General features: G+C 38.9%; 1 protein-coding gene and 1 long non-coding RNA gene across 5 annotated transcripts in view; one reads left to right on the top strand and one right to left on the bottom strand.

The window, feature by feature from the left end:
* LOC309866915 lies at positions 1-7,552 on the bottom strand. The gene is made up of 3 exons (XR_014312882.1): positions 7,427-7,552; positions 5,205-5,253; positions 1-749 (listed from the first exon to the last, which is right to left on the bottom strand). It is a non-coding gene; the product is annotated as an uncharacterized lncRNA (long non-coding RNA).
* The window catches only part of DAAM1 (dishevelled associated activator of morphogenesis 1), a 163,466-nt gene that overhangs the window by 7,450 nt on the left and 128,043 nt on the right, over positions 1-27,973 (top strand). The gene's annotated exons all lie outside the window — the stretch shown is intronic.

Here is a 27,973-nt window from a genome sequence, read left to right as displayed (position 1 = left end):
GGCTCAGGTCATTATCTCAGGATCCTGAGATCACCCTGTGTAGAGCCCTGTGTTAGGGTCTGTCTTTCTGCTCCCCACAGCTTGCACTTGCTCTCTTTATCTTTCTCTCAAATAAATAAATCTTTAAAAAAAGAAAACAGGAGCACGTGGGTGGCTCAGTGGGTTAACCTCTGCCTTCTGCTCAGGTCTTGATCCCAGGGTCCTGGGATCGAGTCCTGCATGGGGGGGAATCTTTGCTCAGCAGGGAGCCTGCTTCCCCCTCTCTCTCTGCCTGCCTCTCTGCTTACTTGTGATCTCTGTCTGTCAAAAAAATAAAATCTATATAAAAAAGAAAAAATTGCATCTCTACTCCCTCCCCTCCAGGTACCCACTCCCCTTTTTAAAAAATTCATCATGCTCCTGGCAACATAGGAGACTAGACAGTGCACTATGGATATGTTAATGCATAGCTGTCACCACAGTGGCAAAGAAGGTGCTGTATTATCAGATGAACTGATAGGGATCTTGGGTTTTTCAGACCCCATACGTTAGAGGCAAGGCTTTGCCAGCAATTTGCTGAGGATATATGTTTCTGATGGGTGTGTCCTGTGAAGAGTGGGTTAGAACTAAGAGTAGCTTCCTAAAACTTTGCCAAAGCCACCGAGCCTTGGTCTTTTCTGTTTCTTGGGTATGTGACAAATCATTCGTGAATGTTTTGGTGCCATTTCTTGGCTTTGCCATTCTTCATAAAACTTCTGCAGACTTGCATCCTAGAAGAAGAGGGAAGGATGGTGATCAAAATCATTCACCACATCAGTAAGATTGTTCATATATGTCTAAATTTGTATTTGTTTCACAGAGATTTGGTAAGACTGAGCAGTGAAATGTCAAGACATGAGTTAAGTTAGAATCTGTAGTTCTTTTTTTTTTTCTTTTTTAAAAAAAAATTTAAAGTAAGTTAACATATGGTGTCGAATTGGTTTTAGGAGTAGAATTTAGTGATTCCTCATTACATAGAACACCCAGTGCTCATCCCAACAATCTAATACCCATCTAATGCTCATCCCTCTCTAATACCCATCATCCATTTAGCCCATTCCCCCACCTACCTCCCTCAGGCAACCCTCAATTTATTATCTGTAGTTAAGAGTCTCTTATGGTTTGCCTTTTTCTCTGTTTTTAGTTTATTTTTCCTTTCCTTCTTGTATATTCATCTGTTTTCTTAAATTCCACATATAAGTGAAATAATGTGATATTTGTCTTTCTTTGACTTATTTTGCTTAACATAATAACCTCTGGTCCCATTCACGTTGCACCTGGCAAGATTTCATTCTTTTTGATGGCTGAGTAATATTCCATTGTTTATAGATACACATCTTCTTTTCTGTGACAAGAGAATTAGACTAAGGGCCCTTCTAAATCCTGAGAATTTATTACAAAAAAAATATTCTAAAAGTTGAAGGAAATGAAGCAGAAAAATGAAACCATTTCCTACTCTCGAAAATTGGTGAAATTGTAGATACAGAAAATGTCATATGGTTTCATCCAAGGTAAGTGACAGGATATATTTTTTTTAAATGTACCCCATATTAGTGGTTATTTGATTTAGGATGATGGCAAAAGAAACAACAATAGCATTTCTGTTTATTTCCTATTCTGTTTGTGGCAAACAAGGTGTGGCAACCTTGTTTGCATGAGAGCTTCCCCTGACAACCCCTCCCCCCGCCCCCCCGCAATTACTCAGTGCTTCATGGTCATTTGGGAAAAAGTCAGACAGTGTGGAATGAATTGGGCTAGAATTGAAGGTGATGGCTGAGACTACATCGTGTTCTCAGAACATTAAATGAAAGGCCTGTTATATTTTTACATTTTAAAAATCAAGAATGGGGGGGCTTCTGGGTGCCTCAGTGGGTTAAGGCCTCTGCCTTCGGCTCAGGTCGTGGTCCCAGGGTCCTGGGTTTGAGCCCCGCATCGGGCTCTCTGCTCAGTGGGGAGCCTGCTTCCCTTCCTCTCTCTCTGCCTGCCTCTCTGCCCAATTGTGATCTCTGTCTGTCAAATAAATAAATAAAATCTTAAAAAAAAAAATCAAGAATGGAGTTTGGATTGGACTAGAAAACCTCTATGACCCATTTAGGGCTTGACAGCCTGTGTGTAGGTGACACTTCCAGCTACAGAAGCTCCAGGAACCGTGGTGAGAAACTGCCTTGCCTATGACATTTTCTGCTAAGGGATTGGTTTTTTAAAAAAAGAAAAAAATATATATATACATACTATTTTTAGTTTGACCCAGTTTCTTTTCAGGCTGTGACTGAAGCTACCTTTCTAACATACTCCATCTTTTCCTCTTACACTCCTTGAATTGTAATTTGAATCTGGAGGAGCAGTGAACTGCCTCCTTGTCAGGTCTGCGCTCATATCCTCCCCATGGGGAAAGGAGCAGGTTGTCCCCATTCCGCCCGCTTTCACGTGAGGGGAGCCGCAATCACTGACCTCACAAAGGAGCGAGTCTTCCCCCTTAACCTCTTACTTAAGAATTGGGAGCTCTGTGGTAGCAAAGCTAGATTGTTTTTCTGATGGGATAAGTTGGGGAAGTAGGTAGCGGGGAGGACAGAGGGGGTTACTGGGTCTCACTTATCTTATCGTTTGTTTCCCTCTGGATTGCATTTGTTTATACTGTCTCCTCAGGCTAGGAATTCCTCCAACAGAAAGCATGCATACACTCGGGGATATTCAGATCAGATCAGGCTTCCTTGCTCTTGAGTTCTATTTGCTGACTTGGCTTTCCTCTCTACAGCCTGATCAGAAGGGAGGGCTGGAGATACTTAACCTGTTTTTAATTCTTCCGTTATGTGGAAAAGAGATCTTAAAACAGGGACTTGGGGCAAACATGTTAATGTTTTTCTGATGGGAAAAGAGGACGGTGATGAGTAGGTTTAAATTTAACATTTATGTATAACTTTTTTATGTTGATAGAGTTTAGTCATGAATGTTTGACACTTTGAAATCTTTTCACCTTTTGTTTGCTGTGATGTAATTGCATTGAGAAAAAAGAAACAACAGTTTTAGGTTCAGATGTGGGTAATCTTAGCAATTCTCTTAAAACTCTTCAGCCTCTGTTTCCTCATCTGAGAAACAATGTGAAAATTCTGAACTTTTGTGAGAATGGTGTCATAAAATAATGACTGTACTTGTATGGCATTGTATAATATTGATGTCATACCTGCTGGGTGTCCCTAGAATGGAGACCAGGGATAGAAGAACACCATTTTTTCACCTTCAGAGTTTCCAGCGTTGGCCCCTGTTCTTAGCACTATGTATCTGATATACTGAAGCTAAACCCTTACAATCTGATCCCTAGTTTGTCCTTAACTGAACAGCTTCTAGTTATTTTCCCTAGTCCCAGGGTTCAGGAAGTTCCATAGAATGTAAGGGATGAGGCTAAACAGTGTTTTGGGGTGATCATCCAATTCTGGTCAAATTGATAAACTCTTTAAGCCAGAGTTTGACTACCAGTGCTGTCATGTTTTATTTGACTAATACAACGTTATTTTAAAAAATGATTTTAGTGAGCATTTACACTCTGATATGGTACAGCCACCCCCCGCCACCCCCCTGCGTCCCCCATACCCTAGTGCCTCATTCACAGCCTCTTTATGTGATAATTCTTTATCTCCTTGGACCTTGAAGGCATTTGAATTTGTGATCCCTTTTTTAAAGTAAATTAAAATTGTGATGAGAGTTCTTCAGACCAGTGGACTGGCAAATGACCTAACCCAGGGTTCCTCTACTTCAGCACTACTGGCGTTCTAGACAGGATAATTCTCTGTTGTAGAGGGCAATGCTGTGTAGTATAGGATGGTTATCAGTATTCTTGGCCTCTACCCACTAAATACCAGTAGCAACCTTTCCCCCAGCTGTAACAACCAAAACCATCTCCAGACATTGCCAAATGTCCCCAAGGGGGTCAAAATTGGCCTTGGTTGAGATCCAGCTGACAGATTTTGGATAGCCTGAGAACTTTAAATATTGGATGAGGCTTGGATATTTAGGGATAAATTAGAATTCATCTGGGAAACTGAGCTACCCTGCTGTTTTTATTTATTTGGGCAGTTGGTGAGAGCAAAGTAAAGGTCAGTGGATTAGACCCCGTGCGGTCATTTCTCCATTCTTCCATGACCACTGCCTGGGAGGCCAGCCACATTTTAAGGACATAGTCTTGGTCACAACAGGGAATTCTGTGAGACACTGATGCTGGGTCAGGGGAAACCCACCAGAGCTAGGGGGTAAACAACTTTGAAGCCCATGGCCTGTGTTGGTTGGTCAGTAATGTTATCTGTGGATAGGAAGATGAGGCTTTGGGGAAAGAAAAGTTGGCTCTGTCATTATTGCCAAAGACCAAAATGCTTAGAAAAGGGGAGGGGCATACCTGGGTGGCTCAGTGGGTGAAGCCTTTGGCTCAGGTCCTGATCTCAGGGTCCTGGGACCTAGCCCCGCATCGTGCTCTCTGCTCAGCAGGGAACCTGCTTCTCCCTCTCTCTCTGCCTGCCTCTCTGCCTACTTGTGATCTCTCTCTCTCTGTCCAATAAATAAATAAAATCTTCAAAAAAAATGATCTAAAAAAAAAAATAAGAAAAGGGGAGGGGCCTTCAGCCTTTAAAAATGACAGCTTATCTCACATTATCTCTTCCCACAGCAGTGTGGGAAGAACTCCGAAAAAAAATTTAAAAAATGATGTTTCATTTTTCTTCCCTCTCCCTCAACCCAGAATGCCTTTAAAACTTGAGTCTAAAACTTGGGCTTTGGCAGCACTCAAAATTGTCTCTCAGAAAAACATTGGTAAGATTTGTACGTAAGGGGAATCTTAAGAAGTTCTAATTAACCAACCCAAGCTCAGGTCTTGAGCAACTAACACAAAGATAATGCTCGGGAAGCACACAGTTTCAGTTAAAACAGAAGTCAAAGTCCCTTGGTAGAGGTTAGGTGGGATTTCTGAAGGGGTCCATGCCTCTTACTGAATGATGTTTGTTGGTTCTGCGCCCTGGATGGGAGTCAGAATATCCTCTGTGGTGGATATAAAACGGAGAGGTATCAGGATTCTGATTTAGCAGATGTCCAGGTTTGGACCTAATCTCCAGGATTCTTAAAGCTCCCCAGGTAATTATGGTATTTAGCCAGGACTAAAAACAAGTGGATGAGCAAAAGATCTGAAAAACATGAGACATTACCTTCTTCTTTTCAAGATGATTCCCTAGGAGATTCAATCTGCACATTCACCTATTGTTTGAAGTAAAAGGAAACAGAAACCACCCATTACAAATGGCAAACACCAGGAGTGCCTTTGAGGTAAGGTGGGTGGAAGAGTGGTAGTGGTGAATGCTCTTACTAGCTTCTATTCTAGAAAAATCCACAGCTGTGTTTCACTCAGTGAGTTTCTCATCAGACTCTTCTGGCTTCATAAACAGAGGGTAGATTTGTTTGTTGCAAGTTTCTTTCCTTATGCCATACGCCACTGTGGAGACCAGACTGTGAAGTCCCAGAGTTATAACTGCCAAAGGTGGAAAATAGAATAAAGTGGCTCCTTTTACTTGGATTCTACCTAGAATTTCAGATCCAGATTTCTATCAAGCATAGCAGAGGCAAGGGAGTGACTGACCAAGTTTCCGGGGGAAATATAGTGGGCATTTTATAGACCATCTCATAAGCCATGGAAACATCTTAAAACATTCATTCATTCATTCATTCATTTATTCATTTGGCTTATCAAATACGTTTTAATGTCGGGTGTGAACATTTAAGAGTGCTATTTTAAATTCCAGATTTTTGCCTTTGGAATACAGAACACTTGTTTTGATTAAATAAAGCTCAGATCATCCTCTGTCTTCAGCTTCTGATATAAGCAAATTACATTGTGCAATAGGGGAAGAGTCTCTCCAATGAGAGATTTTTTGCTTTCCCTGGCAAGTAGTTTCATGTTTGTGTATTTGGATCATGTCTGTGTTTTTAAAGGAATGTTCATAGCATCAGTTATAAGAAGCAGTTCTCCACAATCCCAAATCACAGTTTTCCCAGTATTTGTTATGCCCGTAGATCAAATCTTCTACCCTCAGTTCTTTCTCAAGTGTTGATTTTGTGTTTCAGGTGACCATTGTTTTCTGGTACCAGAGAAAAATTACATGGTATTAAAGAAGGAATGACAGTTAAAAAGAGTACAGGATTTCTTTTTGGGGGTGTTGAAAATGTTCTAAAAGTCATGGTGATGGTTACAGTTTGTAAATAAACTAGAAAACCACTACACTATACATTTGAGATGGATGAATTATATGTCATATGAATTTTGTATCTCAATAAAGCTGTTCATTTAAAAAAAGGCTAAAAAGAATCCTACTAAGTGCAACCTTAGAATTTTACACCTTAGGGTAATACCTATGACATAGTTTCCTATTTCTTTTCTTCATGTATCTCAGTTTTTTCCCCCTAAACATATATAAAATGGACAAAGGATAGTTGTTATAATTCCTTAATATCTATGGACCACCTGAGACTTTGGAAATGTTGTTATAAAGAAATGGACTCTGCTATGGTAAGTGCTGTGAAGTGTGTAAACCTGGCGATTCACAGACCTGTACCCCTAGGGCTTATAATACATTACATGTTTATAAAAAAATTAAAAAATTATTAAAAAAAAAAAAGAAATGGACTCTGGATTCTATTTCTTCACACCTCCTAATCGTGGACTAGCGTGTTAAAGGATAGAAGGCTCTGTGCTCTTTTATACCTACTGTAATGAAAAGCTAAAGGTTTTGGTGATACACTTGGATTAGTCACAATTTGCTTTAAACTTGTTCCATATGATAATTTTGCAGGCTTTTTCTGCTGTAGAAGTCTTCACACTGTAAAAAGCACTCAAGTATGTAATCTTGCCTGTAAAGCTAACTGTGTGTGTTGGATAAGGAATATTTCATTTATACGGGATTATGTAGCTCAAGGTTTCTCAAATTTGGATTCATGATCCTTTGAGAAACACTGCATTAAAAGTGAAATTGCTGAATGTTTAGGTACTCAGTGCCAGTGGGATCATAAACTCATGTGCAGAAGGCGAGCTTTGGGGGTACTGTGGTGTACTCTTCAGGTATCGGATGCTTATCCAGGCATATTAGTTTTATTGCCATGTAACAGATTACCACAAACTTAGTGCTTTAAAACCCCACCAGGTCAGAAGTCTGGGCATGCTGTGGCTAGGTTCTCTGTCTAGGGTCTCAGCAGGCTAAAATTCACGTGTCAGTTAAGGCTGCAGTTCTCATTTGGGGGCTCAGGGATTCTTCCATGTTCCATAGTTGTTGGCAGAATTTATTTCTCTGTGACTCTAGGAACTGAAGATTACTAACTGTCAGCCAGGTACTGTTTTTAGCTCTTAGAGGCCACCCACATTTCATGTCTTGTGGCCTACCTTGGCAGTTCACACATGGATGTTTCCTTTCCTGCAGGCTAGCTGGAGTGTATCTCTGACTTCCTTTTCTGCCATCAGCCAGAGAAAAGTCTAAATTTAAGGTCTCGCCTGATTAGGCCAGACCCACCTGGGATAATCTCCCTTTAACCATACAATGTGTCATAACCATGAGAATGATGACTCATCATAATCATAGGTTCCACTCTCAAAGGGTAATCGGAAGTGTCACTTAAAGTTCTGCCTGTTATACCAGATAGCAGAAATTTCGATTTACTGTTCATGATTATTAAGATGAACATCTACAATCCAAAAATGACACCTCACAAATGTGCTTCTGGACCTCTTCTGTCTTCCTAAAATATCTCCCTCTCAGATTAATGGCTTTCCATTATTACTTTTCTTGTTTCAAGTAGAGTGAAAATGAAGATATTTTAAGAATGTTTTATTATTGAAAATTTCCTACACACATACACCCACATAGAATGACTAATAGAGCTAATACGTGAATTTTACATATATCCATAGCTCATCAATTCATGGTGACTCTTTCATTTTTGCCCACAACTACTTTACATCAACTCTGGGATTTTTTTTTTTTTTTTTAAGATTATTTATTTATTTTGGGGAGAGAGAAAAGGAGAGATTGAGAATCTCAAGCAGGCTCCAGGTCCAGCGTGGAGTTGTATGTAGTGGTCACCTGAACTTGAGATCATGACCCAAGCTGAAATCAAGAGTTGGATGCTCAACTGAGCCACTCAGGTGTCCCAACTCTTGAGATTATTTTAAAGCAAATTCCAGACATCTTATAATTTCAACCCAAAATATGTTAGTATTTATATCCAAAAATATCAGGACTCTAATAATGTAACTAAAACACCATTTTCATACATAAGATAATTTACATTATTGCTCTAAAATTACCAAATATCTCATCAGCTATCAAATGTACACTTTTTAAAAAGCTTGTTAATTCAAGATTCTAGAAAGTGTCATACATTTCAGGTTTTGTTTTTTTTTTAATATATATATTCCTTAAGCTTCTCTAAATCCTATGCAACATTTTTCTTTCCAACATACTTGTGGAAAGAGCTGGGTTTTTTGTCCTATAGAATTTCCCACAGTCTAGATCTCATGGTACAACATCTCTTTCTATTTCCTTCATTTCCTGTACATTAGTTAAGATGAAAATAATTGATGCCATGAACCTGTTGGGTCACTAGCAGTAGAAAAGCTTATTTAGTGAAAGGAATATATAGATAATTTACTAGATTCATGTTTGTATAGATATTTAGAAAAATATTTGGGAGTGGAGCAAGTATGTTAGGTTTTTTAGACTCATATTACTGAGAGCAGTTTAAGTGTTATATACTTAGAGTGCATGAATTAGTACAGGTTAAATTCTTATAGGAAGTATACAACATACAGATTCATTAAGTGATACTTAGATTTGTTTAGTTTTTTTTGCCTAGTATTTTTGTTAAATCGGTTTTAGCTTCCATGAAAGGAAAAAAAATTTCCTAAGGAGAAAGATAATTCAGTTTTGAGTTTCAGAAAATAACCAGATTTTTAAAATTGTGAAGATCATAAAATAATTACTTTTTTGTATTAGGGCTTTGCTAATTATTTATCTGTAGGCTCTCCAAAGACCTATCCTTTGTCCTCAAAGAACATGACATATATTTAAAATTCTTACAATTGAAATATTTTATTTTTTAAAAATATAAGACATTGTTTTAGGAGAACAGTTTTATATGACTGCCATTGAAAGGAAGAAGAGGTTATCTAATTTAAATTTTGTTTTGAAGGAAAAAAATAGGATTGGGTTGAGATAAGTCACCGCTTAATTAGACCATAATTACTTAGAATAAGGGATACAGAATTTTTTCCATAAAGGGACAGATAGTACAAATTTTCAGCTTTGTAGGTCATGTTGTTCCTGTCAACTATTCATTTCTGTCATTATTATAGGAAAAATAGCAGTAGACAGCATGTAAACAAATAGGTGTCATAAATTGGGGAGAAGTGAGATCTTAACAATACTGAGTCATCTTACCCATGTGCATGGAGTCTCTCCATTTATTTTGTTCTTTGATTTCACTCATTAAAGTTATGTATTTTCTTCATATAGATCTTATACATGTTTCATCAGATTTCTACCTGAGTATTTCATTTTGAGGGGTGGCTAGTGTCACTGGTATTGTTTGTAAAGTCACTTTTCACTCTTTCATTGTTGGCATATTGGAAAGCAATTATTAACCTTGTGTCCTGCAACCTGCTTTTTGTTTCTGGTTTTTGTTTGTTTTTTGTAGATAGTCTTTATCAAGTTGGGAAGGTTCTTTTTTATTTCTAGTTTACAGAGAGGTGTTTTTTTTGTGTGTATGTTTTTGTTTGTTTTGTTTTGTTTTTAAAGATTTTATTTATTTGACAGAGAGAGAGAGGTTGGTCACAAGTAGGCAGAGAGGCAGGTAGAGAGAGGCGGAAGCAGTTTCCCCACTGAGCAGAGAGCCTGATGCAGGCCTGGATCTCAGGACCCTGAGATCATGACCTGATCCGAAGGCAGAGGCTTAACCCACTGAGCCACCCAGGCGCGTTGTTATTGTTTGATTGTAGTGTATAATGCATCTTATATGTTGTTGGGTTCAATTTGCTAAGTTTTTTTGGAGGATTCTTACATCTGTGTTCATCAGATAACTGCCCTATTTTTTCTTGTAATATATTTGTCTGGTTTTGCTATGAGCATAATGCTGGCTTACTGGGATGTGTTAGGAAATGTTCCCTCTACTTATATTCTCTGAAAGATTATAGAGAATTGGTATGATTTTTTCCTTAAATGTTTGGTAGAATTCACCAGTGAACCCATTTGGGCCTGGTGCTTTCTGTTTTAGAAGGTTATTAATTATTGAGTTCTCTGTTTTGTATTAGTATTAAGGCCTGTATGCAGAAACTGATCTGGATATGAAACTGATCCAAAAACGTTTCTGGATAGTTGATGCTAAAGAATAATTTTCAGAGTTAAAAAACAAGATTCTCAAAATAATAAAATAAACACATCAACGATTTTATTTAACTTACTAGTGCAGGAACCAGTAGGATTTTAGGACTAGTTCAAAAGATAATTTAAAAAAAAGATAACGTATCTATCTGTACATCCTTTGATCCATCTACCTGTCTACAATCAGAAATGCTGAAATAAATTTGTAGCAGATACAAAACTAGTTAATATCCTAAAAGACTATAAAAATTAATGTTTTTCTTTCTACATGTATGTAAATCAGTTGTACCTCTACCAGGCAAAATCTGCTTGCTTTTCTATAGATAAGGGCCATTACATTGCTGTGTGTTACTTACAAATTAACTTTCCTGCCCCTACAGAGCTGTGAAATTGGCCCAGTGGGTTCTCAAACTTTTTTGTTTCAGGATGCTTTGATCCTATTAAGTATTGAAGACCCCAAAGAAATTTGTGTGTGTAATATATTAATTAGATTAGAATCAGAATTGAGAAACTTTAAAACTATTCTTTCATTTAAAAAAATAATGAAACCTATTTTAGGTTATCATCTGACTAATGACTTCATCATGGGTATTGAAAGTTTTGGAAAATTTCACTGTGTACTTGTTGATAGAATGAGAGAGAAATGGCAAATAACATCTTGATATTATCATAAAAATAGTTTTGAACTCATAAACACCCTGGCAGGGTCTGAGGCACTCCAGGCCTCCCCAAACTACATTTTGAGAACCACTGGCCTATTTAAAAGGGGGGGGGGAAGGTCAAAGATAATCCCTGGAGGACCTGCTAGACCACAAATAGCCTTCTACTGAAAAGATACCCAGTAATCTATTTTGCTTGTTTCTAAATCTTGTTTTTTTTCTTAACAGTAGTCCCTCCTTTGATAAAATATCATCCTGCCCAGCATGGGGCATTATCAAGGCTGTTTCGAAACTATTAAGTGAGAAACTTACTTTATTTTTTTTTTATTACAAAATTAATGCAGGTTACTATATGAAAAAATGGAAAAAAAATAGGAAGTGTAAAGGAATAAGAGAAGTCTTACCAAGGAGGCAAATAATGTTAACATTATGGGACTACATCTTTGAGAAGTTTGGGGGAAAAATTCTGATTGTGTATGTTATCATAAGCATATTTCATGTTATGAAAACCTTTTTTAAAAAATTGAAGTTAGGGGCACCTGGGTGGCTCATGGGTTGAGCCTCTGCCTTCGGCTCAGGTTATGATCTCAGGGTCCTGGGATCGAGTCCCGCATCGGGCTCTCTGCTCAGCAGGAAGCCTGCTTCCTCCTCTCTCTCTCTGCCTACTTGTGATCTCTCTCTGTGTCAAATAAATAAATAAAATTAAAAAAAAATAAAAAATTGAAGTTAAAAACTGACACTCTTTTTATTGTGATAAAAAACACATCATAGAGCCATCTTAACCCTTATTAAGTATATAGTTCCAGAGTGTTACGTTTATTTACATTGTTGTGAGACGGATATCTAGACCCTTTAATCTTGCAGAACTGAAACACTACCACTTAAACAACTCCTTTTTGCCTCCCCTCACACTTCCCTTTACCTCAGCCCCTGCTAACCTCCATTATACTCTCTTTATCTATTAATGTGGGTACTTTAGATACCTTATGTAAGTGGAATCTTAGGGCATTCTTTTGTGTCTGGCTTATTTACTTAGCATAATAAGGTCCTCAAGATTCATCCATTTTGTAGTAGGTGCAGGATTTCCTGCTTTTTTTTTTTTAAAGCTGTGTAGTATTTCATTGTATGTTTGTACCACATTCTGTTTATGCATTCAACCATTGATGGACATGGGGGTTGCTTCCACTTCTTGGCTATTACGGGTAGCGATGCTATGAGCATGAGTATGCAAATAGCTCTTTGAAACCAAGCTTTCAATTTTGGGTGATATACCCTGAGCTTGGAATATGGTGGTTCTTTTTCTTTTTTTCTTTAAAAGATTTTATTTATTTATTTGACAGAGATCACAAGTAGGCAGAGAGGCAGGCAGAGAGAGAGAGAGGAGGAAGCAGGCTCCCCTCTGAGCAGAGAACCCTATGTGGGACTCGATCCCAGGACCCTGAGATCATGACCCGAGCCGAAGGCAGCAGCTTAACCCACTGAGCCACCCAGGCGCCCTGGTAGTTCTTTTTCTTAATATTTTGAGAAGCTGCCATACTTTTTTTTTTTTTTAATAGCCCTTGTACCATTTTACATTCCCACCAACAGAAGTACACACATCCTCATTAACATTTTGGGGGTTTTGTGGTTATTTTTGTTGGTAAGCATCTGAATGTGTACGAGGTTTTTAAAACTCTTGATAAACTTCTAAGACAGCAGCATTTACTTCCTTTTATGTGTTGTATAGGGCAATCTTTTCCCAATGTTTTTCCATTAAAAACCATTTGAACATCATTTTTGTGTTTCAGGGTTTTTTTTTGTTTTTTTGCTTCTCTTTTTGTGTTTGCTTTTTTAGGATATATTCTTAGATACAAAATAAATGGGTCAAAGGGTCTATAATTTTTTTTTTTAAGATTTTATTTATTTATCAGAGAGAGAGAGGGGGAGAGAGTGAGCACAGGCAGGCAGAGAGGCAGGCAGACAGAGAGAGGGGGAAGCAGGCTCCTGGCCGAGCAAGGAGCCCGATGCGGGACTCGATCCCAGGACGCTGGGATCATGACCTGAGCCGAAGGCAGCTGCTTAACCACTGAGCCACCCAGGCGTCCCTCAAAGGGTCTATAATTTTTGAAGTTTTTTGTAAATACTACCTCAAGAAAGGTTTTTCCAGTTGACACTAAATCAAGGTATTAAAGCTTCTTTTCATTTCACACATGTTTATGTTGAGTATTATCTTACAGTTATCTGTGACTGAACAACTGGCCAATGCTGTCACATTGTATTTTAATTTGCATCTTAGATACTTGTTCAGTAGAACTTTTTTCTCCAGATCATTTGTATTTTTTTCTTTCTCAAATGGCCTGCTTGTCCATTTACCTGTTTAAATCTCAGTGTTTTAAATAGATCGTACAAAATTAATTACCAATGCAAATATGAAGCTACCAGAACTTTACATAAATGCGGTAAATGATCAAGGAAACCCTTAGAAGGAAACTTATGAGAGTTTCAGGCACATTTAAAATGAACTAAAATATTTATTTGTGATTAAGAGTGTCTGGCTGTAGACCTGCATAATTAGTTATTTTAACAAGCCCTTTCCTCATTATGTGAAGGAAAACCTTAGTTCAGCTTCTGTCATTTTATGGCTAATTTGCATTTCCTAGAGTTTGCCTCAGTTTCATAACTGTCTGTGCTTTTGCTGCTGAGAGTGAGGCTCTGCTACAGAGAAGGCACTTCTAAAGGCAGAGAGGACAGGCACATGATCTGTAGTTTTTCCATTGGACTGAGCATGTTTGGAAGAATAGGAGGTAGAACAATGAAATAATCCAAATATTATGAGGAGGGAGGCAGAAGTTTATATTAGAGTGGTTTATGTGATAAAAGAAATGTTATATCCAGTACTACTTTTTGTTTATAAATGGTATTGTAAAATAGATATTTGAATGCTTAGCTAAAATATTTAAGGCAATTTGCTTGTACAGCGCTCAATATTATGAAAATGCGGTATTTAGCACAGTCCAGTTACTTTCATGTCAGTGTGTCATAAGTCCATATTGTAGGGGAAATGAATTTTCTCCTACCCTAAGTGCTCTAGGTCTGTTCTAATTTAAACAGAAAATAATCCTTTTCTAAGCAGAGAGAGACGTTCATGCTAAAACTAATTTCAGATGATTATGGTAGCCTAGTGATAGAATATAATGCAGTGTCTACCAGCATACTTTAGAGAAGACAACTTAGTGTTATTATGGCTCTGTTCACAATATTTGTTTGTTTATTTATTATTTATTTATTTCTGGGACTCTGTTTTGAGGCACTGTGGCTGTCTGTCTTTCTTTAAGAAGTAAACTGAAGAATGTATCCCATGGAGCTTTCTAGAAAGGCAAGTGTTGGCAGTGTTGTGCATTTGAGAGACATGATCTGACCCAGTGGTGTTTGACCCAGAGACCTTTGAGAGGATTCTCTGGAGTAAGGGTCCAAGATCCTGAGAAGGCTCCTTTTGCATTCTCTCTGAAACATCAATTTATATCTTTCTCACCTGGAAGAGTGGCTATTTCTCCCCAGTGGGTTTGTTAGTTCCTTGGCACCATTCAAATCGCAAATGATTTGATTCATTGTAAGAAACAACTGATAGATCAGAATTTCCAAGAGTACCAAATGCCTTAGTAAGTAGAGAATCAGATACTGTTCACACATTCTGTGGACAGATGACAACTCCAATGCAAAATGGACCATGACATATTTTGTCTTAATTTTCTATAACACTTTCTTGATTTGCATTAGTAAAATCTTATAGGAAACAGAAGAGATTATAAAGTTTTATTCTGTGGCAGATAAAGTTCTGGATTAGTCAAACATACTTTTCTTTTTTTTTTTTTTTTAAAGATTTTATTTATTTATTTGACAGAGAGAAATCACAAGTAGATGAAGAGGCAGGCAGAGAGAGAGAGAGAAAACATACTTTTCTTATTAGTGGTAAAGAGTTCCATATTATTTTATGAGTTTACTAAAAAAATTGATTTAAGAAATATAAAATGCTGCTTTGTCATTTTTTTTTAAAGATTTTATTTATTTATTTGACAGAGAGAGATCACAAGTAGGCAGAGAGTCAAGCAGAGAGAGAGAGAGGAGGAAGCAGGCTCCCTGCCAAGCAGAGAGCCCAATGCAGAGATCCCAGGACCCTGAGATCATGACCCGGGCTGAAGGCAGAGGCTTAACCCACTGAGCCACTCAGGCGCCCCTGCTCTGTCATTTTTTGATCTAGCCAGTTCCTGATAACTCTTATTATAAAAGTTTTAGGTAGAATATATGACTGATGGAGTCACATTTTGTAACTTTATGTAGGTTTCATTATTTAAAGGAGCTGGTCCTAAGTAGGTCAAGCTTTGACAGTTTGTAAAATATAACATCATTAATTTTCTACTGAGATTGGCAACTATTATTTGGTTTGTTTATTTATTATTTGGCTTAAGAACTGAGATTTTTAAATGTGTAATTTACCTTCTTCTATTGAGGAGACATTTTTATTTGATTTGATTACTGTTATTGTTAAAAAAGATTTTATTCTTTTAAGTATTCTCTATACCCAGTAGCTTGAACTCACAACCCCAAATCAAGAGTTGCATGCTATGTTGACTGACCCAGCCGCGTGCCCCTTGAAGAAACCTTTCTAATAACCTTGGCTTAAAAGGGACAAAGGATAGGTCCATTTTATGGCAACAACACTAGAGTTTATTTAGTACAGTCATCTAGTTGAGAGGCATGAACTTTTTTGAAGTGAAAAAATTTTTTTATAGTATCGAATAGAAAGCCCTTATATTGTATTAGGAGAACTAATACAAGTAATTAAATCAAGATTTCAAACCACACATTATTACAGAAACTCTCCGTAGGGGAATGCAAACTCTTTTGCCTACTGTCTACTTGGTGACTTTGGCCAAAATTCTCTTGGGCTTCAGTTTCCTCAGAAGTAAAGTGGCGAGGCTTGAATTAGCTCACCAGTTCTGTGACAGTTCTGTTCTCTCTAGTGGTTTTGAAAAGAGTATAGCATTCACTGTCTTGAGTTGACCCTGGTGTTCTGCATCAGAAGTCAGGATTGACTCCTTTTTAGAGCTAACAAATTGTTATGTGGGATAAGTAATTTGCCTAGTAATACATTTAGTATAATGACAGAATTAGAGAGTTCAGGTCTCCACTAACCTCTTAGATGCCTATTTGACACAGTCTGTCACATACCCATGTCCTTCCCTCCACTTCCTATCCCCTACACAGCTGTGGCAGACATGTTTACCTAATGCTTATCTAATGTGACATTTCTTTCCTAATCAGCCTGGACATGGCCTCAGAGCCCTTCTTGAAGCAATATTCTAATAACCATAACTAATAGACAATGAAACCTAACCAGTTTGACATGATAGGTAGTAGAATCTTTAAAATAAAAAGGTCACTGAAGGTTTGTTTTTTGTTTTTTTAAGGAGATTTACTTGTTTGATTCAAGTGGAATATTATGGCTTTCTCTTTAGCAGGGGTTCCCAATGTGATGATTCCTTTTTAATTTAAAAAACTTCTGGATTCCCACATGACCATGAACTCAATAACCCTTTAAATGAGTTTGTTTCGTTAGTCCCAACACATAGATTCACTTGGAAAAATGAACATGCATATCCGTGTGAGACATTTACATGTTTATGAATTATTACCTTTGTCCCTCCCTACCCCATCCCCAGCCATCAAGAGTCAGGCATTAGAAACTGTTACTCTACCACTTTGTCTTTTGTCTTTTTTTTTTTTCTTGGTTTCAATTTAAGTATATTTTTTCAAGATTTTGTTCATGAGAGAGAATAAGAGACAGAGAGCGAGCACAAGCAGGGGGAGGGGCAAAAGGAGAGCGAGTAGCAGACTCCCTGCCTAGCTGGGAGCCCTATTTCAGGGCTCCATGCCAGGACTCTGGGATCATGACCTGAGCTGAAGGCAGACGCTTAACTGACTGAGCCACCTCTGGGGCTTCTCAGTTTACATTTTTAAAGTAGGATTGAGTTTTTGTTTTTTAGCGATCTCATCAGTTGTTTTATACTATGTACCATGCAGTCCCAATTCCAGGAGATGCCTTGGGGAGAGTCTGCCATCTCCACACCCCTTCAGCTCTAACCCGCTTGTTTACTTAAAACTTCTATATATTGGGATCCTCCATGGGATTTCATTTGGATGAAGGGTTTCACAGCTTAAAAAAAAAATTGAAAAGCCCTCATAATCTCACGTTCCCATTTTACACAGAGTGTTTTTTGGAGTTACCTGTAAACGCTGGAGCCAGGATGAGGACCCCGATTGTCCCACTTGCAGGCCACTCTTCATCCCCCTGCCTGAGCTGCTATTCATAGGAGCAGTGGAAGTTGTAAACCAACACCACTGCCTGCTGGGAGTGGAGCACATACTTATATGGAAAGAAAAATTGTTTACATTGTAATACCAGGGGAGGGACAAATCTGTTTCCACCCTTGAATACAAGGTTATGTGGTATACATATTTGTAAATGTTTGTCTTGTTTGGGTGTGGGCTTCTCTAACTATTTGGGGTGGGTGGAGGGATGGTGAAGCTTTTTTTTAAATGTTATTTTAAAACAGTGAAGAGCGATGTGGTAAGCAGAGTATTTGCTTCCCTTCTCTTTTCTCCCAGTGCTGTGCTCCTTTCCTGCTGTGTTTGGGGGGCATGCTTTACCTTGTCTTGATTTTAAGCACTGTCCAAGCAGAGTCTTTGGTATCTTTCATAGATTTTTGCCATCAGTCCAAGGACAACCTAAGTTCAGGGCTCATTTCTCTGCAGTGGTCCTCTTCCATGATCAAATCAACATGCCCTAGAGACACCAGCCACATAGGCTGCTCAACAGACCCGACCTGGGCTACGCTTTTCAGTCTGGGGTATTAGTGCAAAACTGAAAGTTCCCCTTAAGCCCGCCATGATTTCTAGGAGTTGCTGTCCTTGTTGACCTTGGCTGTTTAGGGCTGTCAGCGATCCAGGTTAACTGGAATGAGTGTCTGGTGACCGATGGCTATGCTGACTGCTCCCGCAGATCCCGGACAGGCCTCTTGCTTCCTCACCCTCCCAGAAAGGTCCTCACCTCTCTTATGGAGACGCTTTTCTTTTCACTGCGGCAATGCCAAATACCTCACTTGGGCCAGTAAGTTTCAACCTCTTTCTTTCCCATATGTTTCAGCAGATACAATGATGGGCAAGGGAAAGGACTTTCTCGGGCTTGGCTCACTTTTTACTGAAGCAGTGGAGCGAAAAGTTAGGAAAGAAAGGGAAGAGAGAAAAAAAGGAACAGAAGAGAATGTTTCATGGAAAACCGACTATTAGATGTAGAGGAAATTTGGGGAACTTCATGGAAGACTTTCCATGAAATTCCAGTAGGAATTTCTTGCCATTTTCCACATGGCAGTTGCAACAACTGTCTGCTGCCTCTTCCTCTCGTCCTTCAGCTCTCCAACAGTCTTTCTTCTTTCAGAAAGAATTAGGATGGCAAATTACAGGCTCTTTGTCCACTAAGGAGAGACTCTGAGAGCTTTAGTGACTTTAGCACATCACCCTCAGGGCTGCTCTAGAGAAAGACTTTCTGAGTTCCCTTCCAGGGCAGAAGCTTGGTGAGTCACTCAAGTTTGAAGGGCCCTTCAAGTGTGTATGGACTTAAGTTGCTGGGAATATTTCACTAACGGTAACTTAAGTGTTCTTCCAGAGGCAAGTAAAGAACCGGGAGGTGTTAAAATGTCCACCACTCATCTCCTTGTCATTGGAATTCTTAATTTGTTTGCCATAATTCAACCAGAGTGACTGGTAAAAAGGGTGAGAGTATTATCACAAGGATTATTCCTCAGACCCTTTTTATAAAAGGCATCCCTAGAGGGGCACCTGGGTGGCTCAGTTGCTTAAATGTGAGTGAGACTCTTGATTTCGGCTGGTGGGGGCGATCTCAGGGTCCTGGGATCCAGGCCTGGGGCTCATGCTGGATGTGGAACCTGCTTCAGATTCTCTCTCCCTCTCTCTGTGCTCCATCTCCCCCAACCCTGCATCTGTGTGCTCTCTTTAAAAAAAAAAAAAAAAAAAGGGACGCCTGGGTGACTCAGTTGGTTGAGCAGCTGCCTTCGGCTCAGGTCATGATCCCAGCGTCCTGGGATCGAGTCCCACATCGGGCTCCTTGCTCAGCAGGGAGCCTGCTTCTCCCTCTGCCTCTGCCTGCCATTCTGTCTGCCTGTGCTTGCTCTCTCGCTCTCTCTCTCTGATAAATAAATAAAATCTTAAAAAAAAAAAAAAGAATAAAAGGCATCTCTAGAAATCTGAGTAGGATCTATACTCTAGTTAACTGTAATGTGTCAATATTAATTTCCTGGTTTTGAGAATGTATCATAGTTACAGAAGATACTACCAGTGGGGGAAGCAGTGAATTTTTCTGTACGTTTTGTGGGTGGTTTTTTTTTTTTTGCAATTTCTTATAGTCTGTGATTATGACAAGGTAAAAAAAAACCAAAAACAACAACAAAAAAAAAACCCTTGAGAACAATTATCCTTCCAGGTGAGACATTTCAGGTCTGACTTCATTTGCTTCTTGATTTCCATCCTTGCTTCTTCCCTTCCTTCTTTCCTTTATTGATAAGATACATTTCACATATATAAGTCATGTGTTTCAGAGCAAATCTGTTTTTCTCCCTGTTCATGGGCTTATTCGGAATTGTGCAACCATCCCCACCATCTAATCCTTGAACATTTTCTTTCTTTTCAGTTGTTTCAAGTCTATGGCCCTACCACCCTGAATGCGCCCGATCTCGTCAATTGTTTCAAAAAGTTTTGTGTTTACTTAAGTAATTTCAACACCCAACATGGGGCTCTAACTCGACTCTAAGATCAAGAGTTGCATGCTTTTCTGACTGAGCCAACGAGGCCCCTCTAATCCTAGGACATATTCAGCTCTCCAGAAAGGAACTTCATAGGCATTAGCAGTCATCCATGACTGCTGTCATTGTCCTTGTGCTTCCATTTTCAGTTTCATCCTCACCTCCATCCCAGGCAGCCACGAATCTGCTTTCGCTGTGTGGATTGGCCTGTTCTGGGCATTTAATGTAGATGGAGCCATACAATATGCGGCCTTCTGTGATGGGCTTCTTTCACTTAGAATAATGTTTTCAAAAGTTCATCTGTGTCATAGCATGTATCAGTACAACAGTTCTTTGTTTTGTTGCCAAATAATATTTCATTTTATGGATATACCACATTTTGTTTATTTGTGGAGATTGGTCATTTCCATTGTTTTGTCATTATGAAGAACGCTGCTATCACTATTGTGTACAAGTTTTTGCGTGAACATATGTTTTCAGTTTTCTTGGGTAAATATCTAAGTATAGAATTGCTGGGTCATATGGAGACTCTATGTTTAACATTTGAGGAACTGCCAAATTGTTTTCTGAAGTGGCTGTACCGTTTTATCGTTTTATATTTCCATCAGCAATGAATGAGGGTTCCAATTTCTTTACATCTCAGGTGTTTCTTAAATACCATATTTTTGTTGTGTTTGCAGAATGCTTCCTCTTGTCTTGGTGGGTATGGGATCAGGGAGATGAGTGATAATTTTGGAGGAAATGAAACCAATGAAAATGAAATAAATTATTTTCAGATTGGCTCAGTGTAGTTCTGGAAACCTTTCAGCCCTGAGCCTACAAACCTTCCTGTTTGACTGGATATGACATTACCAGGAATTTTACTTTCCTGCTTTTATTCTCCCTAAGGAGAAAAAAGAAATATGTCTTTTCCTCAGCTAGACATGGAGGGTTCAAACAAACATAAAAGACCCCTGAGTTATTAACAATTCCACGGGAACATGTACTTGGTTTATGCCCAGAATAGTTTTTCTCCAATCACTCTCTTGGTGCTTCCTCTGTGCTGCTCTCCACCGGAGCGTAACATAAGAGCTGAATCAAGGTTTGTTCAGTTGTTGTTTGGAAAAGAGACGGTGACTGGATGCTGGTCAGCTGGCTCAGGGCCGTTGGCAGGCCTGGCCTAGACCATGGTTTTTGCAGGCCGCAGCATCTCAGGCTTATTACAGGCCTGCGCATGGCAATGGTTGTGTGTACCATGTTCATAGTCCACCATGGCCTTGAACAGGCAAGTTCAGAGATCCTGGAAGTGGCCCAGGACACCAGCCAAAGGCAAGATCTCAGATCCTTTGCTCTGTGTGGGACCTGGGGAGTAGGCAGGGAAGGGAACAATGAGAAATGGAGAAATGAATTGTCGTCTCTTCGTCCTGGTACATAGCTCTAACTCCCACTACCTTCTGGCCACTTTTGGTTACTTTGGGTTATGTATTGGCAGTGAGAAGTCAGATTACTGTAGTGGAGAAGGCCTGCCTCTGATGACTGCTCTTTTTGCATTCCCTCATTTTTATTCTCACAAGATAGAACTTTATGAATGATGTTTGCGAACATAGATTGCCTCTAGATTTTCATTCCTACAGCCAGTGTGAGCCTCTTTCACTCGTCTTGTGACACAGGGAGGGTCTGGAAGGCGAGTGTTGGTCCCTGGGGCTTCACCAACCCTGTTTTAGCTGGTCTGCTCCTCTGAGCATTGTCTAGTCATAACTCCTGTGACTTGCCAGAATCCCTCCCTGAAATGACCTGCTCAAATCAGGACAGGACCTCATGTTCCTATCTGCTCTCCATTAAGAACTGCCCATCTCATGCACATACATTCAGGTCCTGTGTTAGCTCTATCATGTCACTATTTTGCTTTCATTAAAGTGAAGTGTGTGTGAGTGGGTGATTTTTGGACAGCTGCCTATGTATTACATCCTTGCAGATTGCCTATGCATTTTATTACGCCTGTATGTCCTAGATTAGGCCCCCTCAAAAAAAGATTTTAAGTACAACTATTTCAAGGGTCAATATCACATCGCCATGAAGTATTTATTGGTAAACTTTAGAGTAGCAGTTGATGTGTTTTTTTGTTAGCTATGCCTCTATGAAATTTCTGTAATAATCTGTATATTTGGCTTAATTACTTTATTGGAACTGCAAAGAGTTTAATTCTAAATATATACATACACATACATAAATATATACACATGTATACATAAATATATAAACATACATTTCTTTTGACTTATTATGGTCCAGCCATGCTTTGACTGGATTGAGAGTTCATAATGCCTTCTCATTCTCCCCCCAAATTGGAGTTTCCTGTAGTTTAAACATTTTTTGAGCATTTGTTCATCTGACATTATGTTTGACCTGGTTTTGGGAGAAAGAGAACTGTCTGAAAAAGGCTGGTTCTCCTGCGGGTGGGGCTTAATCTGTACCGTGCCTTTTTTGTCACTGGCCACGGTGAACTCAAAGAGGCAGCCTGTCTGACCTGCCAGGTCTCAGGCCTCGCTTCCTGTGAGTGTCTGTTAACTGATTTCTGAGGCATCAGTCACCGTAACACTTCATACAGCTACCTTCAACTTGAGTACCGGAGTGGATTTACCTATATTACAGTTTCTTCAATATAAGGCCAGTATTATTTGATAAAGGAAAATCATCCTCTCATCTCTTTGTGGGATTTTCACCTTTAATGGGCTTCTGAATATATCAGTGTGGTTTGTGACTGACATTACGAGAAGTCTGAGATTTGATTCTTCTAAATAAAACATGTCCTACACAGTCCAAAATGGTAGCAACTAGTCATCTGGGGCATTTAAATTATAATTAGTTAAAATTTAAAAGTTGAGTCTGTCATTCTTACTAGCCACATTTCAGACCTTCGTTAGCCACATATGGCTGGTGGCTATTCTCCTGGACTGTGCAGAGATAGAGCGTGTCAGCACAGACTAGGGTGATTCTCAACTTTTCTCTCTCCCATAAAGTCCAAGCAAGACATTAACCACAGCAAAGAGAAAGCTTTGCTTAGGTGAATTTAAGTGCTGGTAAATTGCTGCTGTCTATTCCTAGCCTAAATGTGAGAGGTAACAGGATGTGTCATTCATGCTTCAGTTGTTTCTGGGCAGTGTTTCCTTGCTATGGTTCAGTTTCCAAAGGGCTGTGAATGTCTAGTAATCAGAATCGCTCATATTCCAGTGCATGTTAGACATTCTGAAACAGTATAAATAATTACTATCTACATCCCTTCCATTAGAACTGGTACTTCTAGAGGCTCCTGGCTGGCTCAGTGTGTAGAGCATGGGACCCTTGATTTCTGGGTTGTAAGTTTGAGCTCCACATTCAGTATAGAGATTACTTTAAAATAACATCTTTAATTAATTAATTAAAATAACATCCTTCAAACAAACAAACAAACAAACAAAAAACCTGATACCTCTAATTCCATCATCTAGGAGTGACTTTTGGGAGTTTAGGTTTCATTTTGGTTTAAATTTATGTCTATTGACTTTTAGTTCTTTGGAGTTACTTTTAAGACTGGATATTTGTTAACTATATTTACCTACCTTGAAATTTGTATCCACACGTTATAAATTTATGAACAAGCAGAATTAGGTGCAAGTCTTCTACTCCCTCACCCTACCGCAAGTGACTGTTAAGTTGGTGCTTTTGTGTAACTGACATCCAAGGACTGAGTACATACATGCTATAGAACATAGGCACACAATGTGTTAGCTCTCCAGGAAGATTCTGGTAAATGGACAGAGTAGTGGCAATTAACTGAAAGACCTTTCCTAGCCAATGTAAGCATTCTTTCTTTGACTTCAATACCTTGAATAATTCTCAGTGGCTTAAGGATATATAATTGTGTTCTTTCTAATGTGGGCATTTGGTGGCGATGGTGTGTACATCAAAATTATATCTAAATTCCTCTTAGGTGAGGGGTGTGATACTGAAGAGGAATTTAACACTCTCTCTCGCCAGGACCCAACCTCTCTCCAACACCGTCAAAGTCTATCTTCAGAAACCTTGTAGGTGAGGTTGTATGAAATTTTTTTTTAATAAATGATATTTTCCTGGGGGCTGGAAAAAACTCCGTAGCAATTAGCCAGTTGTTGGCGTAACTGCCTGGGAAAATCATTGCCATGCTGTGATGTGATTATTCTGGTTCTTGTTCTCTGCTGTCTTCTGGGACAGGCAAGAGAACTTTTTATTCTTGTTCAGCACTTCAAGAAGCAGCTTTTATATTCTCTCTTTCATGAACAATCACTCATTTTCTTTATTCTTTTATTATGTTTTACGCCTGCTTAGAATTGGTAGTGCCTTTTTTTTTAAGCCCATGGTAAATTTATATGTAAACTATGATAAAATACTCTGTCCTCCAAGAGTAAAACCTGGGATAAAGTCTAGAAAATTGGAATTTCTGCCTTTCAGAGCTGGATTTTAGGTCTAGTAAAAAATTAGTGTCAATTGCTTTCATATGTTCATGAACATATAAACACATAATGTTTAGTTCGAACATGAACTTGGCTCTCATGTGTTCTGATTCATTGAGTGCTTACTCTGGCTTCTTGTTCTCAAGGTCCTGCTTCTCTAGTATTCCTTAGGTGTCTGCTCCCCTGCCTCAGGGACTGTTGTACTATATCTAGCCATGCTTTTATTGATTTTTAACTGTGATTTAATACCTTGCTCCAAATGCATACATTTACCTTGGCTGGGTGCTAGCCATAGATTGTCTTTGGACCCAAGTGTGATTCCTGCTATGGATGTAACTGCTTTTTGAAAACACACATTTTCCGGAATGACATCTATATTACTCATCTTTGAGCCACATTGTAAAGTATTGTCTTGGATTTAGTTCTTGATTTTAAACATTTGATCCACATTTCAAGGCCTCTCCTTCTGTGATTTTGTTTTACCAGAAGCTTTTGGCAGGAGATAGAATGATCTAGGGGAGAGATCCATGGAAGTCAGGGAATCAATAGCTCTGTTCTCTGGACATCATAGAACTTAACTAAATTTTAAGCTTCTGAAAGGCAAGGGCAGTATATGTACTACCTGTACTTAATCTATAAGTATTTAATCTATAGTACTTAACCTATAATTGGCTGATTGATTAACTCTAGAGCAAATGTGCTCAGTGTGTTGTTGTTTTTTTTTTTTTAATTTGTTTTTCATTTTCGTTAACATTTAAGGTGCTAAAATTGAATATTCTATCTTAAAGATGTTTGCCTAGTTTTGAACAATGATCTGGTTCATGGTTTCTTTGTTAAGCAAACTCATTGTTTCCAATTATACTTACTGTGAGTCTATTAATGATAATTAATACTTTTATGATGAAGTTAAAAAATCGAATATAGTTAATGACGCAACACTGATGAAACCGTTTTTTCCTCTAATACAGTATAGGACGTGGCTGTCTCATTCTTTGCCATTCATTGCTTCCCCTCTCCACCTTATTCCACAGATTTGCTTAGCCTCATTTCTTTCATTACCAGTGAGGACCCCTAAGACCAAATGCAGTGGCTTTAGGATTCTGGATTCATCATGGTGTGCAGGAGAGTGCGGTGTTTGGTGGGCAGACATCTTGGTTTGAGCCTGTTGTGGGCCAGCTTCATAGAGAAGCCACCAAGTAGGACCAATGGTGCTACTTCCTTATTCTTTTTCTTTTAGCTGATGCATCAGAATTATTTTGATTGTAAGCAAGAGAAACTAAATTTAAACAAAAAAGGAAAAAAAAAGTTGCCTGAAGAATATGAGGTGGGCCTTGTACCTGTAAGAAAGCTGGAGAGCACTGGTACTTCTAGAGATTTAGAATTCCAAGGAGAAAGTCTGCTTGCCTATCCCAGGTCTTTGTTCAGCACTGGCACATTTTTGGCATGGTTGGAGGGGTAGGGAGTGTGACCCCAAGCATGCAAGGAATAGGGGTAGGTGATTCCCTATAAAATCCATATGCTAGGCAGGAAAAAACAATACTAGATTGCAACAGGATTCTCAGTTCTCTGAAATGGTGGGGGCGGGGGAGCACTTAACATGATTTTAACCATGTATCTGCTAGCTTAGGTTAAATCCCCCTTTTGCTAACAAGAGAAATAGAAGTTGAGAGAGATCAAAGAAGGAAATACTGTCATTAGATTGGGAGGCATTGTCCTAAAAATACAATATGGGGCGCTTCCCCTAGAATCTAGGAGTGGGCCTTGGTACTCAATAGCCCTAGTGACCCGGATCATTTTCGGGGGCACCGTGTGTCACCATGTGGGTGGTGCTGCCCAGCTCCACTAACAGAAAGTACAGCATGAGTGGTGCCCCAGAGTTATACAAAGTCATGGTCTCCGGTCAGGTTTCTGTCCGATTCTTCTCTCACTTCTATATTTTCATAAAAAGTGTTCAGCATAGGTCCACTGTTTCCAGTTAAACAACTAACAACTCTTGAGTCAAAATACTCAGTTCCGCATGGTTTAATTAATACATGGTATGCCTTTAAAATAATTCTCTTATGTTCTAATTTTAGCTTCTGATTCTTTATACAGACTGTATTGCAAATACAGTGGGTACTTTAGAAAGTGAACCACCATATAGAAATGGGTTTACGTATGAGCAGGAAAGGTGTGGTGTACCTTTCATTTCCTTCCTTCTGTCCCACACTCCTGAAAATGTGCATTCAGTGAAAGAGGGGCAAGTCTCCAACTCTCATTCCATTATAGACTACCTATGTAGCTCACCTTCTTCTTTTCTTACATTGTTTAGCTGAGACAACTGGCCATGAGATTATGAGAACTACATTTGTGTGAAGATCCTTCACACAAATGGCTAGGTATCAGAAGTGTGATTTGCAAGTTTAATCTGTCACAACTCTGAACATCCCTGTAAGTGTTCATGTTCAAAAAGAGGGGGAGGGTTCGGATGTGGGCCTGGATTTTTGGGACAGGTTATCTGTAACCACATCCTTATATAGATTTCCATGGTGTCCCAAACCAGATCTGGTGCTCCTGAACATGATTAGGAGAAATTGTTTGCCCTATAAGTTCCTACACTAAACCTTGACTCTTCTTGAGGGCAGGGATGGGTTCTTGTTTTCTGTCCTACCATCACTGCTGGGCACCCATACGCATGCCCAGGACTATTGAATGAGTGGTACTTATAGCTCCAAAGGCAGGCTGTCACTGTATACTTGGTGACTTCTTAGGCCCAGTCATTACCACCAGGCTCTATCTTTGCTTTGTACTGAAATAATCAAGGTGGGACTATTGTTCCCATGTGACCAAAGGAGCATACTCTTATGCCTAATCCGCTCTTATATAGTGAAAAGGGATCCTTTGGTAATCCATTTCTTTAATTTTTGCACTACCATTGTAGTTCTATAATTCTAAGTAGTGTGGCAAAAAGAAGTAAGACTGTCTTTTTCTACCTACCATTGGGGCAAGTATTGGACGCAGTGTGGAGCATAGAATCTGGTTACTAGTAGATACCCTTTAAATATTTTTTGAAGAAGTGCTGGAATTATATATGTCAACCTGTAAGTTGTGTGTTTTGGTTTTTTTTAACATCACTTTTTTTTGTTTGTTTGTTTGATTAATTTTAAGGGCGGGGGGGAGATACCCTAGGCAGTGATACTGAAATCTTTTAAATTTGTGACATGACAGGAAAATGTAACCACAGTGTCAGCATTCTGTCGTCTTTTATTCATCTTTCTTTATGGAAAAAAAAAAATTACAGTGATTCTCACACAATTCCAAGGATTTAATGTTTCCCATGATATAAGTTAGATATTAAGATGTTTTACCTAAGGATAGTATCAGCTTCTCATAGAATTTAGAAATGACATTCTTGCCCATTATTTTCCTTTGTGTTCCCCTGCCCCCGAGAAAACTAAAGGAAGGAGAAATTGATTTTTTACTACTGGTCGATTATGGTTGAGAGCCTCACTTGACTTGATAATATCTGGAAATTCACTTAATTCAAACTGTTTGTCTTCCCACACATTTCAAATGAACACTAACAGGAAAATACCTCCGTAAAAGCAGAAGGG

Source organism: Mustela nivalis, assembly GCF_964662115.1.
Source record: "Mustela nivalis genome assembly, chromosome: 6".
Taxonomy (NCBI): Eukaryota; Metazoa; Chordata; class Mammalia; order Carnivora; family Mustelidae; genus Mustela; species Mustela nivalis.
This window is presented reverse-complemented; position numbering and strand designations above follow the sequence as displayed.